Genomic DNA, 20,173 nt, shown 5'->3' with positions numbered 1-20,173 from the left:
CCCTCGGTCACTCCGCCGCCGTCTGCCCAATGGCCCGTAATTTGCCGAATCTAATTACAGCTGTATTTTTTCAAAAATTAATGATAATAAATTAAATTAAAATGGAGGGGAAAAAAAAAAAAATCTAATTTTACTCATAAACTTGTTTAATTAATTTTAGCTTCATTCAATAAAAGAAAATATGTTTAGATGTGTTTAATGAATCATAAAAAGAATATGGTGCAAAATTGATACAATTTTAGAGCAAATAACGACTTTTAAGTTATATATATATATATATATATATATATATATATATATATACTCCCTCGTCGGCATTCACTCATTCAGAACTTAATTTGAAAGCCATATTTTGATCGGGACGTTTTTGGGATGTCCGTAATAACCAACTAATGACAAGTGTTTTTACTTGTGTGGATCCTATCTCAGGAACTTGATGAGTTGATCTGCTCGTCGTGCCTTTACTGCTATATCAAGAGTTACTCTTGCTTGATCTAAAATAGATAGTGGATTTCTTTTCGTCCTCTGTTGAATCTTTTTCATGGCTTGATAGATAATTTGATAAGCCAATGATTTTTTTCCGTGTTATATATATTTTGTGAATTTCAGTGTTTCATCGTAAATTTGTTCATTAATCAAATTTAATTTGAATTTAATTTCATTGAAATTAATGAGTCAACCCAAATACTCCATTTTCATCTGGCCATTGATTTGGTCTCAATTTCATCGAATTAGATACAACTAGTACTTGAAGGTGAAGGCGGCAACATCCTCATCTGAATAGGTTTTATTTTATGAACTGTTCAGAAAATTCAAGTATGAAATTAACATGATTCTGGAACAATCAAGGAAGGTCGAGGGTTCAATTTTTTTTTTCCGTCTAAATTCTATAAATGTACTTAGCAAACCATTATAAATGAGAACTTGAGAATTTCTTAGACCCGAGCCTAACAGGTACAAATACTCCATTGACTTCCCTCCTTATACATTTTAAAATTATAAGATTTTAGTGTAGGCCGAGAAGACCGAAACTCAAGTGGTTGAAGAAGAAAAACATGCTCGGGATAGTTGAGGAAAAAAATGGTCAAAGTCAACCAAAAGGAATACTAGAATATTGAAGAAGTGAAAACCATGCTTTAAGTTTGAGATTTTAGGGTCGGTTTGAATAGACTTTTGATGATTTTTTTTTTTTAAAAAAAAAAAAGTTTTAAATAATAGAAAAAAAAATAATTTAGGGTATGAATTTATATTTTTACTAAATATTATTTAAACCTTAATAATAATATAAATGGTTATTTTTAAGAATAAATTTGAAAATTTAATATGATAATAAAAGGAAATAATTGAATTAAAAACCTTGGTCTTATGAATCGAAGGTCGCAAGTTCGAACCCCGCCGGCAACTAATTCTCATATTAGTGTGTTTACTCTAATACCACTTAAATATTATTTTAAACTCTAATAAAAGAATATAATAATCAAAACATAAATGGATATTTTTAAGAATAAATTTGAAAATTTAATAGGATAATAAAAGGAAATAATTGAATTAAAAAAATGTTTGATTTTGAATAATAATATATTAATATAAAATATGGTCCCGTAGCTTAGTTGGTTAGGACATTGGTCTTATGAGCCGAAGGTTGTGGGTTTCAAACCCGCTGGGACCAATTCTCATATTAGTGTAGGGTTAGTTAAACCGACTATATCAGGGTATGAATATATATTTTTACTAAATATTATTTTAAACTTTAATAAAAGAATATAATAATGAAAACCTATATGATTATTTTTAAGCATAAATTTGAAAATTTAATATGATAATAAAAAGAAATATTTGGATAATGATATTTAATATAAAACATGGTCTCGTAGCTCAGTTGGTTAGAGCATTGGTCTTATGAGCCGAAGGTCGCGGGTTCAAGCCCCGCCGGGACCAATTCAAATATTAGAGTGTAGACCCTATAATAAATGTGAAAATAATTGAATTAAGAAATGTTTGATTTTGGATAATGATATATTAATATAATATATGGTCCCATAGCTCAGTTGGTTAGAGCGTTGGTCTTATGAGCCGAAGGTCGCGGGTTCGAGCCCGCTGGGACCAATTTGCGTTGATATAATGAGTTGAAGGTTGCGGGTTCTAGTCCTACGGAATGGATGAAACTAATTCTCGTTGTTTATAGGTAAAAATTAGGTGAGGTAATCCAAACGAACTTTCACGCCTAGCTCTCAACAATACGTATTGGAAAGGAAATACAAAAATTTTCATCCTCCGTTTTAGCACGATTATGTAGAAGTGGTAGAAGGACAACTCTTTATCTCATGGAATTCGTGGTGCAAAAGTAGTGTGTTTAACTCCACAGAAGGTTATGTGTGACATTCTCATGCTTACCCAATTGTCTTAGATATAAAAGGTCATAACGTGGAATGACCCGAAATTTTTTACTTAATTTAAGGTCGCTACTGTATACATATCATGAACATTGAATGAAAAAGTGCTTCATTTAAGTTTTCATAAAATCACCTTCATCTTAAAACACAGCCATGAACTTATATGTTTTGAAAACACCTTAAAAAACGACACAACAAAAGACTAAATAAAATAAATAAACGTTTAACATATTCTAGCCTAAATCTAAGAAAATAAATATGACTACCCTATGCATGTGCCATGGTCTCGAGTTGCGATGCTATCGTCAACTGTATAGGAATTCCTTGCCTTAACCTGAAATGAAAGTAGCACGTGGCTTGAGTATTTAAAAAAAATACTCAGTAAGTGACCCCACTATTTGGGTTTAAATGCAATAACATGCGAATGCAATGATGGGACCTATCATACCCGTCTATTTTCCTACGGAAATATCCTCACGGGTAACTTGGATGTGTACCATATACTTTACACACAGCCCATACGTGAGTCAGTTCGCACACTGTTGGGCCACTTTCCTTGTGGGGTGAGCATACTCTAGGAGCTCCTTAGGCCGAACACCCGTTGCAACTAGTAACCGTCACGACAGCATTAGGTTAAACATGATGATCATTTTCCTGCCTGACCGTCACAACATTATGATAAACATAATGATTGTTTTCCTGCTTGGTCATCACAACATTATGATAACCATAATGATCGTTTTCTTGTCTCGTAACATACGCGTCTGTACTATCGTGAAGGGTGAGGGGTATCCCCCAATGCATGAGTACACAATAATGCATGAGGTCCAACGTTTTTCTATTTTCATTATCATTTAATACAACCCCGCTAGCGTTCCGTACATATTATATAATTTTTCATATCATTTCACATATCGTTTAGCATATCTTACATGCATATGCCGGAGTTGTATTTCATGCTAGTTCACCGTTTTGCATGTCAATCACATCATATCATTCAAATTACATAACTATATCATATCATAACATTCCATGCTTCCAGATGTAATAATTTTCACCATATACATATCATACCATAACATATTGGATCACAATATATCATATCATAAACATGTCAATTATCACATATCTCGTACCATAACATGTTTCATATCATTTTCATATCATATCACAATATATATATCTCTGTCATTACATGTCGTATCATAATCATATTATATCATAAACGCTTAGTGGTCGTATCGTTCCCTAACTTATCATAGCCTTAACATTCTTATATCTATCACAGTCATAAAGTTACATGAACGTACCTTAGTCATGTCATTACAGGAACGTATCCTAACGCTATCGTTCTATCAATCTATCATAATCTTATCCCTTTCTACCCATAACCTAACCATATTCTTTTATCAATCGATCGTGACCGTATTGTTTTTATCAATCTCTCATATTCATAGCACTTCGATATGTAACCTAACCTCAACATTTCATGAACGTATCTTATTCCTATCATTACATTAAGTTTAGTGCATTCTTCTCGTATCCTATCTTAAACATATCATTAAACACATCATACCATAAGTATTATCATACAATTCACATATTATAACATATACATATCATATCATAAGCGCATATCGATCCATAAACAATTCACACATATCAATATATATGACACGTGCAGAACCACGGGGCACGTGTCAACATCCAATATAACCGTGTCGATAGTAAGATCACTTACTTAGATAGACTTGGCTGAAGTTCTATCTAACTTCATTAACTTTCTTTCGTCCCTCGAATTCGTTTTCACTAATGCCCAGGCGCTTCACCTATTAAAGATGTTCACCAAATTCCTTTATAATTCTAATTCCTAAATTTTGTTAAGTATTTAACAAATCTTAATTTTTCCATTTAAATTTAATGTTTCTTCGGATATAAATATGTCTAACAATACAATGTCTACTAACATATAATTATTAGATACTATAATTCTATAATATATTTAATAATTACTTCATTTATATCTTGAGTCTTATTTGTGTTAGGTCTTCTCTTTACTCTTTGTATTTCCCTTTTTCTTCATTGTCTTCATCTCTATATTTCTCTTTTTTTTTTTTTTTCCTTTTTGATTTTGTATGGGACATTATATGAGTACTTTTTTTCTTTAATTTTGTTAACAATATTACGGTCGAATTTTAATTTATTATTGTATAAAATTATTTACATTTAATTTCTAACTCAAAAGCTAAAAAATTGCAAAGAAGATTTAGCATATAATTGACCGTGATTTCCTAACAATGAGATTAGCATAAAAGAGAAGGAGATACAGAGAATATTATAATGGGTGATTTTCTAAAAATGAAATTAGGATAAAAGAAAAGGAGATCTGGGATATAACTCACCGATAAAGAGAAATCTATCTCCTCTAAATGTCCAACATCTCCTTACGGTCGGAGAACGCATTAGATATTTACCTAAACCGGTAGGTCCTTTGATCCAACGTTAGCTACAAGAGGTCTCTAACTAGAAACGTAAACGGTTGGTTGAGCTTGAGAAGCTTCGGGTCCAGTCGACCCCTAAAACTCACTCACTCGTAGAAGCAATATTATTGAACCAGACAAAAGAACAAGCAATAAAACCAAAACGGGATAAAACACCTATCAGACAAGTAAGCTTCTCCAGACCATACAAGTGTGGGGCGAGCCAAACCGTTTAGTTAAGATCTGCTAAATTCCACCTAAACTTATTTTGTTTTATCATTTTATTAGTTTATTTATTTATCTATTTTCTCTCTCTTGGTAGCACACTTGCTATTGTGCTGCACTCACTTCTCCGTAACAAGTGAGTTAAGTCAATTCGTTTGTGCGTCGCCTACATCCAGACAACGTATGCTCGAGCCTCTGGCCCCGATTTAAGAAGAAGGTTTCAGAAAACAAGGGCAGAGAGATTTTTGTAAGAGAGTTTGAAAGTAAGATTTAGAGAGAGACTGGAAACGACATTAAATAGCATGCAAGGAAAGGCAGCAACAACAACAACGGCTTAACAGTATATAACTATTCGGGCAGGGGGAAGTTGACAATCTATCTACCTAGAGAACTTTCTTACTCCGATCAATGAGAACTTTCTTGGCTCTAGGTGAAGGGTACTTGCAATTCATAGATTTTGATAAATTACATAATCATGGGATCTGTGGTGCAATGATAGCACGTTTGACTCCAGATCAAAAGGTTGCGTGTTCAATCCACGTACTTGTCAGCATAGAATTAATAAGTATTTTCATTGAATTCATACATTTTAGACCTAGGCCACATGGTCGAGATTTTTTTTTTTTAATTTTATTCCACGCACCATAAGAACGCTCTAGGTGAAGGGTTCTTGCTATTCATAGACTTTGATAAATTATATAATCATTGGATCCGTAGTGCAATGGTAGCGTGTTTGACTCCAAATCAAAAGGTTGCGTGTTTGATTCACGTTGGGTTTCATGTTCTTTATGGGTTTTGTTGATTGTGCAATCATCAAGCTTACGTTTAGATGAAACTTGTAATCACATTCATTTTGGACTTAGGACGAAACTTGTAATCACATTCATTTTGGACTTAGGACGCATCATAAGAACTCTCTAGGTGAAGGGTTCTTGCTATTCATAGGTTTTGATAAGTTATATAATTATGGGATCCGTGGCGCAATAGTATCGCGTTTGATTCTAGAACAAAAGATTCCATGTTCGATTCACGTTGGATTCATGTTCTATAGTTTGTTTGTGCATTCATCATTGTATTTATGGATGAAACTTGTCATCGTAGAATAAATAAGTATTTCTTTTATTCTTATTCCACACACGATGAGAACACTTTAGGCTTTAGGCTTTAGGTGAAGGGTCCTTGCTATTCATAAATTTTGGTAAACTATATTAACATGGAATTTGTGGTATAATGGTAGCGCGTTTGACTCCAGATCAAAAGGTTGTGTGTTCAATTCACGGGATCATGTTCAAAAGTTTGTAGCCTTATTTTCTTTCAAATAAATTGAACCTTTTAGCCTTACTATGAGCTAGCAAGGGGCTCCATTGATATAATCATTACAAGCAAGTCAGTTGTTCATAATTACAGTTGGGTCAAAAGTCTATTTTACTCTTGTAATTACATCTTTCACCTTAAGTACCACTTATTCTTTAATGAACAATTTGTTTAAGATCCAATCATAAACCAAGTCCCTCTCGACCTAATGAGTGGGTCTGGCCCTATTGTTCAAGTCCCAAAATGAGTCGCATATGATCATCATGTGAAATATTAATCTTCTCGATTAACGGATTTTAAAGGGTGATTAAATATTTCTTGATCCAGTCTTATACAAACTCATTATATAAGATACCCCTACTTACATGTTTCCACATGAACGATTTGGATCAGATCATTTGTAACGATTACAAAATGGGCCATATCAATAGTGTTACTAGGATAAGACACTCAACCTTATCCATATACTATAGACTCTTTAGGTTATTACTTGAACCCGATCCTCTTGTATGTCAACCACATACTGTTCAAGATTACATTAATAACCTTGAATTTTCATACCATGGATAACAATTAAATTACAAATAAATAATAAAAATTATTGTGAAAAACTAAATAATTAATTACGAGGCTTTAGGGCATAAATCTCAAAAAAACTAAATAATTAATTAGAACGTGAATATAATAATAAAAACATAAATGGTTATTTTTAAGGAAATAATTGAATTAATAAAATGTTTGATTTTGGATAATGATATGTTAATATAAAATATGGTCTCGTAGCTCAGTTGGTTAGAGTGTTGGTCTTATGAGCCGAAGGTCGCGGGTTCAAGCCCCGCCGAGACCAATTCTCATATTAGTGTGGGCTTAGTTAGATTGGATCGTAGCTCAGTTTAGAAGTTGGTCTTATGAGTCGGTCGTGGACCGATTGTCATTTTAGGCTTAGTTAGATTGGATCCATTATGGGTATGAACATAGCTTAGTTAGTTAGTGAGTCGAAGGTTGCGGGTTCAATTCTCAGTCGAAGGTTGCGGGTTCAATTCTCAGTCGAAGGTTGCGGGTTCAATTCTCATATTACTGTGTTTACTCTAGAGCCAACAATCACTAAAGGCTCTAGGTGAAGGGTCCTGTCTATACATAGACATTGGTATTAGAAGGTTGTGTGTTGTTCGATTCACGTTGGGTTCATGTTCTATAGTTTGTTTATGCATTCGTCAACATATTTATGGATGAAACCTGTGATATAATTTTGGGATCTGTGGCGAAATGGTAGCCGGCTTCGATTCGTTTCATGTTCTATAGTTTGTTTGAGCATTCATCAACATATTTATGGATGAAACCGGATTCATTCTATTCATAGACTTTGGTAAATTATCTAATCATGAAATTTGTGGTGCAATGGTAGTGCATTTGACTTTAGATTGGAAGGTTGCGTGTTTGATTCACGTTAGGTTCATGGTAATATAATTTATGTACAATCTAATTTATTTGTACATTCATCAACGTATTTATGGATGAAACTTTTCATCATTGAATTTTGTTTTATTCTTATTCCACGACCTAGGTGAAGGGTTCTTTCTATTCATAGACTTTGGTAAATTATAGAATCATTGGATTCGCGGCGCAATGGTAGTGCGTCTGACTCCAGATCAGAAGGTTGCGTGTTTGATTCACGTCGGGTTCATATATGGATGGAACTTGTCATCATTGAATTAATAACTATTTTATTCTTATTCCACCCTCCATGAGAACGCTCTATTGGATTTAACCTCTATTTTTCACCCACAAACAGATAAACGGACAAGTAGATCGAATATCTGAATCAAATATTAACAAAATGTTACGTGCCCCAAGTATATGAAATTCGCTTATAATACATAGCATCTAACAATCAATTGCATGATATTGTTTGATACTCTGTATGGGAAACAGTGTAGATCCCAAGTATATCGGGATGAAGTGAGTAAATGCAAGCTATTAGGATTAGATTTGAGCTACTAATGAGGTCGTGTAGATGATGAGGATGATGATTCATATAGCTCAAAGCAGAGAAAAAAGTTATGCAATTGTAAGTCATAAGATACTAGAGTTTGACGTTAACATCGAGAATTCTTAATTTCATTCCCCTCAGAGAGTTTGTCTTTGGCTCAATCGGGTCCTATTTATAGTAACTCTACGAGAATCTTTGTCCAATAATATATTTGCATATCTAACCTATTAGAATATAATATCGAATATAAATCATATTTAAATATTATAATATATTTTAATATATTTAACTTATTTGAATCTCATTCAAATTTCAAATATATTTTTATTTAATGTATGAAAATACATTAATTGATTTAATATTTAATAGTATAAAATACCATAAATATATTTTTCTTTAATATATTAAATATTAATTTGAACCCTTTAAATTAATATATATTTTTCTATTTATATTTAATATATCTAATATATTAAAGATAATTTCAACCCTTCAAATTAAATATATTTTTTCTATTTATTTAATATATCGAATATATTAAATATTAATTTGACATTTTAAATTAAATTTATTTTTTTCTTTATATTTAAAATATCTAATATATTAAATATTAATTTGAATCCTTCCCATTTTCTTTCAAATAAATTGAACTTTTATCAGCTAGCAGACCTATAGATTATAAGCTCCATTGATACAAAATTAATTAATTAAACTTTTTAATTAATCAATTTCCATTCATTAATGTTAGGTCATTCCATTATCGACCTAGAGTTGCACTCTTATGCATTGCAGTACAAGTTATGTCCATTGATATAATCATTACAAGCAAGTCAATCCTTCTTGTTCATAATTACAGTTGGGTCAAAAGTCCGTTTTACCCCTGTAATTACATCTTTCACTTTAAGTACCACTAATTCTCTAATGAACAATTTGTTTATGATCCAATCATAACCAAGTTCCTCTCGGGCTAATGAGTGGGTTTGGCCCCATTGTTCAAGTCCCAAAATCAGTACTGAAGAGAACAAATCTACTTTCCTTATGCCGAAATGAGTGAATTCCATTTCATGATATTATGTTCCCAACTCCCTATTTGGTAAGTCCCCAAAATGGTAGGTATATTAAATCGGCTAATAGAGTCATTCTCACCCATGTAAATTAAAGGACAAGCCGTCACAGACAGGAGTTCATAAGTCACTCAAGATTAAGATCGAGTCGCATATGATCATCATGTGAAATATTGAACTTCTCAATTAAGGGATTTATAACGAGTGATTAAATATTTCTTGATCCAGTCTTATACAAACTCATTATATAGGATACCCCACTTACATGTCTCCACATGAACGATTTGGATCAGATTATTTATAACGATTACAAAGTGGGCTGTATCAATAGTGTTACCAGGATAAGGCACCTAACCTTATCCATATATTATAGACAATTAGGTTATTACTTGAACCCGATCCTCTTGTATGTCAACCACATATGGTTCAAGATTACATTAATAACCTTGGATTTTCATACCATGGATAACAATTAAATTACACATAAATAATAAAAATTATTGTTAAAAACTAAATAATTAACATGTTTGATTTTGAATAATTATATGTTAATATAAAACTTGGTCTCGTAGCTCAGTTGGTTAGAGCGTTGGTCTTATGAGCCGAAGGTCGCGGGTTCAAACCCCGCCGAGACCAATTCTCATAATTAGTGTTGCTTAGTTAGATTCTTATTTTTAAGAATAAAATTTAATATGATAATAAAAGGATATAATTGATTTTGGATAATGTTAATATAATATATGGTCCCGTAGCTTAGTTGGTTAGAGTGTTGGTCTTATGAGTTACGAGCCTGCCGACACCATAAATATTAGTTTATACCTTAATAAAGGAATAGGTTAGAGCATTGGTCGAGTCGACGAAGGTCACGGTTGGGTAAGGAGGTAGCTTGTGATCACCAAAAGAGGAAAGGATGAGTATATAATCAATATTACCCATTATTAAGCAACCTATGCAACAGTAACATGGTGAGTGCTACCTCAAAGAAGTCTCTCTAGGACAACAGGGGGTGAGGGCTAGCCATGGGAGTTTGTCAATGCAACCTATGCAACCATCGGACGATCAGTACTACCTCAAAGAAGTCTCTCTACCAGGTCGACAAACTGATCCCACCAGCTATGTAGTAGCCCAAGGTTGAGGGTGCGACCCCCGATATCAACTTACTACCCACAATATATATATATATATATATATAGAACTATATCTGTCATTCACATGTCGTATCATAATCATATTATATCATAAACGCTTCGTGGTCATATCGTTCTCTAACTTATCATAACCTTAACATTCTTATATCTATCGCAGTCATAACGTTACATGAATGTACCACGCTTCGTGGTCATATCGTTCCCTAACTTATCATTCATAATGTTATATGAACGTACCTTAATCCATATTAGGATAAAAGAAAAGGAGATTTGGGATATACTTACATAATCTATCTCCTCTAAATCTACAAGTCTCCTTAAAACTTATTTTGTTTTATCATTTATTTATTTCTTGGTTTATTTATTTATCTATTTTCTTTCGCTTGTTCTTTTCTTGTCAGTGAACTTGCGATTGTGCGGTATTCACTTCTCAGCAACAAGTGAGTTAAGTCAATTCGTTTGCGCGTCGCCTACAGCTAGAAAACGCATGCTCGAGCCTCTGACCTCTATTTAAGAAGAAGGTTTTAGAAAACAGGAGCAGAGAGATTTTCGAAAGAGAGTTTGGAAGCAAGATTTAGTGAGAGATTGAAAACAACATTATATAGCATGCAAGCAAAGACAACAACAGCAAGAACAACGACTTAACAGTATATAACTATTCGGGTAGGGGGAAGTTGACAATCTATCAACCTAGAGAACTTTCTTATTCCGAACAATAAGAACTTTCTTGGCTCTAGGTGAAGGATCCTTGCAATTCATAGACTTTGGTAAGTAATATAATTATGGGATTTGTGGTCCAATGGTAATGCGTCTAACCCAAGATTAGAAGTTTGCATGTTCAATGCAGGTTGTGTTCATGTTTTATGGGTATGTTTTATGGGTTTGATTGTGCACTCTTGGATGAAACTTGTCAATTAATAAGTATTTTCTTTGAATTCATCCATTCTAGACTATTTTTTTTTTAATTTTTATTCTTATTCCATGTAGGTGAAGTGTTCTTGCTATTCATAGACTTTAATAAAATTTATAATCATTGGATCCGTGGAGCAATGGTAGCTCGTCTGACTCAAGATCAGAAAGTTGCATGTTTGATTTACATCGGGTTCATGTTCTATAGTTTGTTTGTGCACTCGTCAAACTTTTAATTATGTATGAAACTTGTCATCATAAAATTAATAAGTATTTTCTTTGAATTCATTCATTCTAAGACTTAGGCTGGTGGAATTTTTTTTTATTCTTAGTTCATGCATCATAAGAACGCTCCAGGTGAAGGTTTCTTGTTATTTATAGATTTTAATAAATTATATAATTATCGGATTCATAGCACAATGGTAGCACGTTTGACTCCATATTAGAAGGTTGCGTGTTTGATTCACCTTGGGTTCATGTTCTATAGTTTGTTTGCCCATTTATCATCCTATTTATGGATGAAACCTGTCATCATTGAATTAATAAGTATTTTCTCTAAATTCATTTATTCTAAGACTTAGGCCACAAGAGATTTTTTTTTATTCTTAGTCCACGCATCATAAGAACGCTCTAGGTGAAGGGTTCTTGCTATTCATAGATTTTGATAAATTATATAATCATGGGATTTGTTGCTCAATGGTAGCGTGTCTGACTCTAGACAGAAGGGTGTTAGGATCGATATCAGTCGTTAGCTCTAATACCAGTTGTTAGGATCGCACAACAACGCACACGCTCGATCTAGATGAACACAAAGAATGGGATAGAAGGGTGTTAGGATCGATATCAGTCGTTAGCTCTAATACCAGTTGTTAGGATCGCACAACAACGCACACGCTCGATCTAGATGAACACAAAGAATGGGATAGAGAAAGTTGCAAGGAGAACTCTGGTGGCTAAAAGGATTTTGTATTGATGACTTCAGATATGTACAACAAGAGAGAGTACAGAGAATAGAAAAGTACATTTCAAAGCTTTACTGGACGGGATATATATGTACAACAAGAGAGAGTACAGAGAATAGAAAAGTACATTTCAAAGCTTTACTGGACGGGATATATATGTACAACAAGAGAGAGTACAGAGAATAGAAAAGTACATTTCAAAGCTTTACTGGACGGGATATATATGTACAACAAGAGAGAGTACAGAGAATAGAAAAGTACATTTCAAAGCTTTACTGGACGGGATATATATATGGTTCAGTCTACTAAATATAGCTTTACCAGATTTAACCATCTACTATATATAGCTATGTATCATATATAGCTTTACCGGATATAGCTTTACCATATATGGCTTTACCAAATATAGCTTTACCGGATATAGCCGTTGACCAAGCTATAAATATAGGGAGCAGACTCCATAACTCAACAATTCTCCAACTTGAAGACTGATCCTACACCATACCAATTAGGGCTTTGCATAGCTTTAATTTTCCAACATCAACACATTTTGTCAACATGTCTGCTGGATTCTTTGCACCCTCTATCTTCTCCAAACACATATCGCCTTCTTCCACTAACCTGCGAGTGAAATGGTACCGTCTTCTAATGTGTTTTGTCCTTGAATGATAGACTGGGTTTTTCACCAACTGTATGGCACTCTGACTATCTGTATAAAGGATCTTCTTGCACATTTTCCGACCTAATTCTTCTAGATAGTCTGTCATCCATATCATCTCCTTTCCAGCTTCAGCTATGGCCACATACTCAGCTTCAGTAGATGAAAGAGCAACGCATTTCTATAGCTTGGACATCCAACTCACTGCTGTTCCATCTATATTGTAGATATACCCAGATGTGCTCTTGCTGGAATCTACATCTCCACTCAGATCAGCATCCACAAAATCTTGCAGAACTACTTTGCCATTGCCATAACAAAGTGTAGTATTGGATGTACCTCTCAGATATCTCAGAAGCCACTTCACAGCTTCCCAATGTTCCTTCCCTGGATTTGCCATGTACTTGCTAACAACTCCCACTGCATGTGTTATGTCAGGTCTAGTGCAGACCATAGCATACATCAAACTCCCAACTGCAGAAGCGTACGGAACTGATGCCATGTGCTCACGTTCCTCAACTGTCTTGGGAGATTGCCCCTTTGACAATTTAATATGATTTGCCAAGGGGGTAGTCCTGAGTTTAGCGTTATTCATCTTGAATTTGGACAACACCTTCTCAATGTACTGCTCTTGGGATAGATTTAATGTGCCAGCAGATCTATCTCGAGAAATCCTCATCCCAAGGATCTGCTTCGCTGCACCTAAATCTTTCATCTCAAATACTGAAGACAAGCTTGCCTTCAGGTGGTTTATCTCCCTCATACTTGATCCAGCAATAAGTATATCATCCACATACAGGAGTAGAAACACATAAGAATCAGTGTATTTCTTGAGGTAGCAACACTGATCCTTTTCACTTCTGTGGAAACCACTCTTGCTCATGAAGGAGTCAAACTTCTTGTACCATTGTCTCAGTGTTTGTTTCAGTCCATACAAGCTCTTATTGAGCTTACACACCATGTGCTCCTTGCCTGGAGCTTCAAATCCTTCGGGTTGTTGCATATAGATCTCCTCATCTAGATCTCCATGTAAAAATGCCATTTTTACATCCATTTGCTCAAGGTGCAAATTCTCCGATGTAACAATACTCAGTAGAATTCGGATAGTAGTTAATTTCACAACTGGAGAAAAGATCTCAGCATAATCAATGCCTTTTCTTTGTGAATATCCTTTAACTACTAACCGAGTCTTAAACCTCCTTCTGCCATCTGGTTCAACCTTGATTTTGAACACCCATTTGTTCAATAGAGCTCTCTTTCCTGTAGGCAACTCAGCAAGTACCCACGTATTATTCCTTTCAAGTGAGCTCATCTCATCATCCATGGCTTGCTCCCACTTGGTTGAATCTTCCACTTGTAGGGCCTCATCAAAGGACTCTGTTCTCCTTCGTCAGTCAGCAACAAATGTAATGAGGTTGAATATCTATCTGGTGCTCTGGTAGTTCTGGATGATCTTCTCAACACCTGCTCAGGTGCAACTTGCTCCACGTCTGGTTTTTCAGCAATAGGATCAGGAGTTTCTTGAGCTTCTGTTGTACCATCACTGTGTAAATTTTCTTGCCACTCAAGTTCAACTCCCACTTGCTTCGTAGTCTTAGAGTTTATCTTCTTTTTGTCCTTGTACATGACATTTTCATCAAAGGTCACATCACAGTGTCTTAGGATCTTCATATTTTTCTCATCCCAAAACCTGTACCCGAACATGTCAGAGCCATAGCCTATGAAGTAGCATTTCACAGCCTTAGCATCAAGCTTATCTCTCTTCTCTGGATCAACATGAACATACGCAGTACAGCCAAAGGTTCTCAAGTGAGAGTACTTGAGTTCTTTTCCTGTCCATACTTCTTCGGGCAATTTGAACTTCAAGGGTACTGACGGCCCTCTATTAATCAAATATGCTGCTGTGTTCACAGCATCAGCCCAGAATGTCTTTGGCAATCCAGAATGAATCCTCATGCTTCTTGCTCGCTCATTCAAGGTTCTGTTCATTCTTTCTGCAATACCATTTTGTCTTGCCTTACCGGGAATTGTTCTTATTAATCTAATTCCCTCAGCTGCACAAAATGTTATAAACTCTGATTTGTTGTACTCTCCTCCATTGTCAGACCTCAGGCATTTGATCTTCAAGTCGGTCTAATTTTCAACTTCAGCTTTCCACTTCTTGAAGGTGGTAAACACATCTGACTTGTGTTTCAGAAAGTAAACCCATACCTTCCTGCTGAAGTCATCGATGAAGATGACGTAGTACCTTGATCCACCAAGTGATGAAACTGGAGATAGTCCCCAGACGTCTGTATGGACCATTTCCAACCGCACTTTCTTCGGTTCTCTGGCAGCCTTTGTGAAACTAACTCGTTTCTGTTTGCTCATAACGAAGTTCTCACAAGGACTCATAACAATCTCCGCATCAAATACACCTTGTTCATAGTCGACGGTTTTTCGTACATATTCGACAGCGTCTTTAACAGACCTGACGTTGTCTTCTCCTTGATAATGTTGAACACCACGTTTCTGGATAGCGTCAATCGGATCAGCCTCAAGGCTTATCGATCCTTGAGCTTCCACTGTTTCGTGGTCATGGTATCCGGCTTCACCCCCAACAGAGGTTCGTGAAGATTTTTCTGGTACAGATAATCTTCAATCTGCATCTTCCAGAAACCGAAATCGGATCCATCGAACTTCTCAGTTTCAATCTTTGAACTTAACATCTTCACAGATCGTGGTGAATTTTGCCTAGCTCTGACTTCCGCCTGGCTCTGATACCAATTGTTAGGATCGATATCAGTCGTTAGCTCTGATACCAGTTGTTAGGATCGCACAACAACGCACACGCTCGATCTAGATGGACACAAAGAATGGGATAGAGAAAGTTGCAAGGAGAACTCTGGTGGCTAAAAGGATTTTGTATTGATGAGTTCAGGTATGTACAACAAGAGAGAGTACAGAGAATAGAAAAGTACATTTCAAAGCTTTACTGGACGGGATATATATATGGTTCAGTCTACTAAATATAGCTTTACCAGATTTAACCATCTACTATATATAGCTATGTACCATATATAGCTTTACCGGATATAGCTTTACCATATATGGCTTTACCAAATATAGCTTTACCGGATATAGCCGTTGACCAAGCTATAAATACAACGAGCAGACTCCATAACTCAACAAAGGGTGCATGTTGAGTTCATGTTCTAACTCAAAAGCTAAACAATTTCAATCATTTAGAAAATAATTGCAATTCATTGGAGGAGAGAGTCAACTATGTATCTTTTCTTTTCTTTTTTGTTTTTCAAGCTTTTGAGGTGTTGGTAGTTGACTTGGATTCTAAGAGGTTATGTCCATCTTTCTTCATTTAAGTTATGCCTCGTGATTATCCACTCCTTTGGCTTTTACTTTCTTTCACTCGGTAAACAGGAGGATCAATCATCAGGTCAAGCTCCGGCCCCTCTCCTTTCAAACACTGGACTTTACAGTCTCTTTTCTTGAACTTTAAACTAAGAAAATGAAGGTATGTTCGAGAAGCAGATTAATGATCCTTCACTCCCACCCACGCATTTATTCACTCGGTAAAGCAAGCACTATGTTTAAGTCAAGAAAGAGAAGGTCAAGCTATTCCATTGCCTGCCCGGGAACCTCTCCTCTTCTCGTCAGTAAAGCAGCTGGATGAGAAAGTGTTTCATTGAAAGACTGAATCGATATGACCTGAATGTTGCTAAGTAAATAGTAAATGAAAATTGATATTTTCTTTTCTTAAATAGGGATTGTGAACCAAGTCATAAACGGTCCAATTGATCATCCCATTAAGCATACCAGAGCTTTCAAAATGTTTAACAAAGATTAGTTTGGAAGTATTGTGTTCGTTGATATATCTTATTTATACTGTATATGACATGAGCCGTTGAAGTGGTTTTTATTGCTATAAGCACATTGATCAAGTAATTGACTTTGGTAAGAATTGCATAATGTATTTGGTATACTTTCTTGGTAGGAGCGCATTGAACAAGCCGAGGTTGAGACAATAACTTCATCGAATAATATTGTTGATGATGCATTGAGTAAAGTTCTTGGTCGGGATCGTGGGCATGTAAGAGGACTTGGATTTGGAGTGACTCATTCAAACTTACCTCTCTTGTCTCAACAAGAAAATAAGTACATGACACTTGGGAAAGAATATTTGAAAATCAGGAAAGAGAGGATCGAAATGAAGTCAATGTTGTCAAGTTTTATGAAGAACCAGGTACATTTTTTTTTAAAATAAGTTATATAAACTTCACCTTCATTATGCCCTATGAATTTATTCCATAGATGTTTCATTTGAAATTATCTTAGATTGACCTAACCGAGGAAGCCTCTAATGGTACTGGAAGTATACTTACCAACAAACATTCATTCTTCTCCTATGGTAAGTTGATTTTCTAATTTAAGGAATAAAATTATTGATTTCATTATTACTATCAAATTCTCATGGCTTATATGTTTCTTTTTGTAGAGCATCAATAATAATACTCAGATTAAATGCAAGTTATTAGATTGACATGACTCTGGAGAGATTGTTGCAGAAGAACAATGGTCTTCTAATGATCCGACTGCTCTTGTTCATCACATCCTGATTGAACCTCAGGTTGTCAAAGTATGGGTTGATGTACCAAGGAAATACAATGCTTATTTATGGAGGCCTACATCAGAAATGACATGTATTAAAGAAGCTGTGGGTAGTACAGTTACTTGACCATCCGGCAAATCACTATGTAATTTTCAAAGTTTATATATTTATATTTATTAAATAATTTTTTCATTCACTTAATTCAGGTGATCACAATCATATATTCATATATATTTTATATATTTATATAGATGAATGAACTGATACATGCTTATTCATGCAAAGGATCCATGTGAAGATGATACCTTATCTACATAGCAAAAAGCCTTATATAACAATGATAAAGAAATATAACGAAAAAATAATGCCATCAAATGTGAATTACGAAAATTATAATGATTATGAAAGATTAAATAATATTATTATAGCATAAAATTGATGTTATAGATACTATATTATAGCGTTACAAAAATGCTATTATAAATTAAAGATAATACACTATTTTAGCTATATTAAACATATTATAGCTTAATAAAAATGCTATAAAATGTTTTCATAGCTACATATATAAGCTATAGTTTCATACTCTATTATTGCATCAATTATAGATATAAAAAAACGCTATAAAAAGTCTCAGACTTTTAATAACATGGGTTGTCACGACGTACGAAAAACACTATAAAAAGTCTACGATGGCATTTCTCGTAAGCTATCATATTCATTATTTCTTGTAGTGTAAATAATGTAATTATGGGATCCATGGCGCAATGGTAGTGCGTCTGACTCCAAATTACAAGTTTGCAAGTTCAATTCACGTTGGGTTCATGGTGCAATGATAGCGTGCTCTAGGTGAAGTATTCTTTCTATTCATAGACTTTTATAAATTAAATTATCATGAAATTCGTGGAGCAATAGTAGTGTGTCTGACTTCATATTAGAAGGTTGATGAGAATACTCTAGACTTAGGTGAAGGGTCCTTCTATTCATAGACTTTGGTGTTCAGTGTGTCTGACTTCATATTAGAAGGTTGATGAGAATACTCTAGACTTAGGTGAAGGGTCCTTCTATTCATAGACTTTGGTGTTCAGTGTGTCTGACTTCATATTAGAAGGTTGATGAGAATACTCTAGACTTAGGTGAAGGGTCCTTCTATTCATAGACTTTGGTGTTCAGTGTGTCTGACTTCATATTAGAAGGTTGATGAGAATACTCTAGACTTAGGTGAAGGGTCCTTCTATTCATAGACTTTGGTGTTCAGTGTGTCTGACTTCATATTAGAAGGTTGATGAGAATACTCTAGACTTAGGTGAAGGGTCCTTCTATTCATAGACTTTGGTGTTCAGTGTGTCTGACTTCATATTAGAAGGTTGATGAGAATACTCTAGACTTAGGTGAAGGGTCCTTCTATTCATAGACTTTGGTGTTCAGTGTGTCTGACTTCATATTAGAAGGTTGATGAGAATACTCTAGACTTAGGTGAAGGGTCCTTCTATTCATAGACTTTGGTGTTCAGTTCATGTTCTATAATTTATTTGTGCATTCATCAATATATTCATTCTAGGCTCTAGGTGAAGGATTCATTCTATTCATAGACTTTGGTAAACCATATAATTATGGAATCCGTGGCGCAATGGTAGCGCGTCTGACTCCAGATCAGAAGGTTGCGTGTTTGATTCACGTCGGGTTCATGTTCTATAGTTTGTTTGTGCCCTAATGACTTATCTATGGATTAAACTTGTCATCATTTTATTAATAAGTATTTGTTTTTATTCTTAATCCACACACGATGAGAATACTCTCATCTCTCGGTGAAAGATTCATTCTATTCATAGACTTTGGTAAACTATATAATTATGGGATTCGTGGTGCAATGGTTGCGCTTCTCACTCTAGGTGAGAAGGGTATGTGTTTGATTCACGTCGGGCTCATGTTCTATAGTTTGTGTTTGTGTAGAGCTCTAGGTGAAGGATTCATTTTATTCAATAAACTTTGGTAAACTATACAATCGTTGGATCTTGGGGGCAAGTGTAGTGCGTCTGACTCCAGATTAGAAGGTTGCGTGTTCGATTCACATCGGGTTCATGTTCTATACTTTATTTGTGCATTTATCAATGAATTATTAAGTATTTTATTTTGTTTCACGCACCAGGAGAACGCCCTAGGTGAAGGATTCATTCTATTATTCTTTGGTAAACTATTTAATTATGGGATATATGGCACAATGGTAGCTAGTCTAATTCCAGATTAGAAGGTTGCATGTTTGATTCACTGGGATCCGTGGCACAATGATAGCGCATCTGACTCCAGATTAACTAATTCACGTTGGGTTTATGTTCCATTGTTTAGCGCATCTGACTCCAGATTAACTGATTCACGTTGGGTTTATGTTCCATTGTTTTTTTTGTGCATTGATAACTTATTTAT

At 34.7% G+C, this 20,173-nt stretch overlaps 5 non-coding genes across 5 annotated transcripts; all 5 read left to right on the top strand.

Moving 5' to 3' along the window:
- Positions 1–1,864: 1,864 nt before the first annotated feature.
- On the top strand, positions 1,865–1,938 carry TRNAI-UAU. The gene has a single exon. It is a non-coding gene; the product is annotated as a tRNA-Ile (tRNA).
- A 95-nt stretch (positions 1,939–2,033) lies between these two features.
- Positions 2,034–2,106, top strand: TRNAI-UAU. Its single transcript has one exon. It is a non-coding gene; the product is annotated as a tRNA-Ile (tRNA).
- Positions 2,107–7,185: 5,079 nt separating this feature from the next.
- Positions 7,186–7,259, top strand: TRNAI-UAU. Its single transcript has one exon. It is a non-coding gene; the product is annotated as a tRNA-Ile (tRNA).
- A 2,769-nt stretch (positions 7,260–10,028) lies between these two features.
- Positions 10,029–10,102, top strand: TRNAI-UAU. Its single transcript has one exon. It is a non-coding gene; the product is annotated as a tRNA-Ile (tRNA).
- A 9,263-nt stretch (positions 10,103–19,365) lies between these two features.
- Positions 19,366–19,437, top strand: TRNAW-CCA. The gene has a single exon. It is a non-coding gene; the product is annotated as a tRNA-Trp (tRNA).
- The last annotated feature ends 736 nt before the right edge of the window (positions 19,438–20,173 follow it).

The sequence above is a fragment of the Cucurbita moschata genome, unplaced genomic scaffold, assembly GCF_002738365.1.
Source record: "Cucurbita moschata cultivar Rifu unplaced genomic scaffold, Cmos_1.0 Cmo_Scf00040, whole genome shotgun sequence".
In the NCBI taxonomy this organism is placed as follows: domain Eukaryota; kingdom Viridiplantae; phylum Streptophyta; class Magnoliopsida; order Cucurbitales; family Cucurbitaceae; genus Cucurbita; species Cucurbita moschata.
The sequence above is the reverse complement of the archived record's forward strand: the minus strand, read 5'-3'. Positions and strand labels throughout refer to the sequence as shown.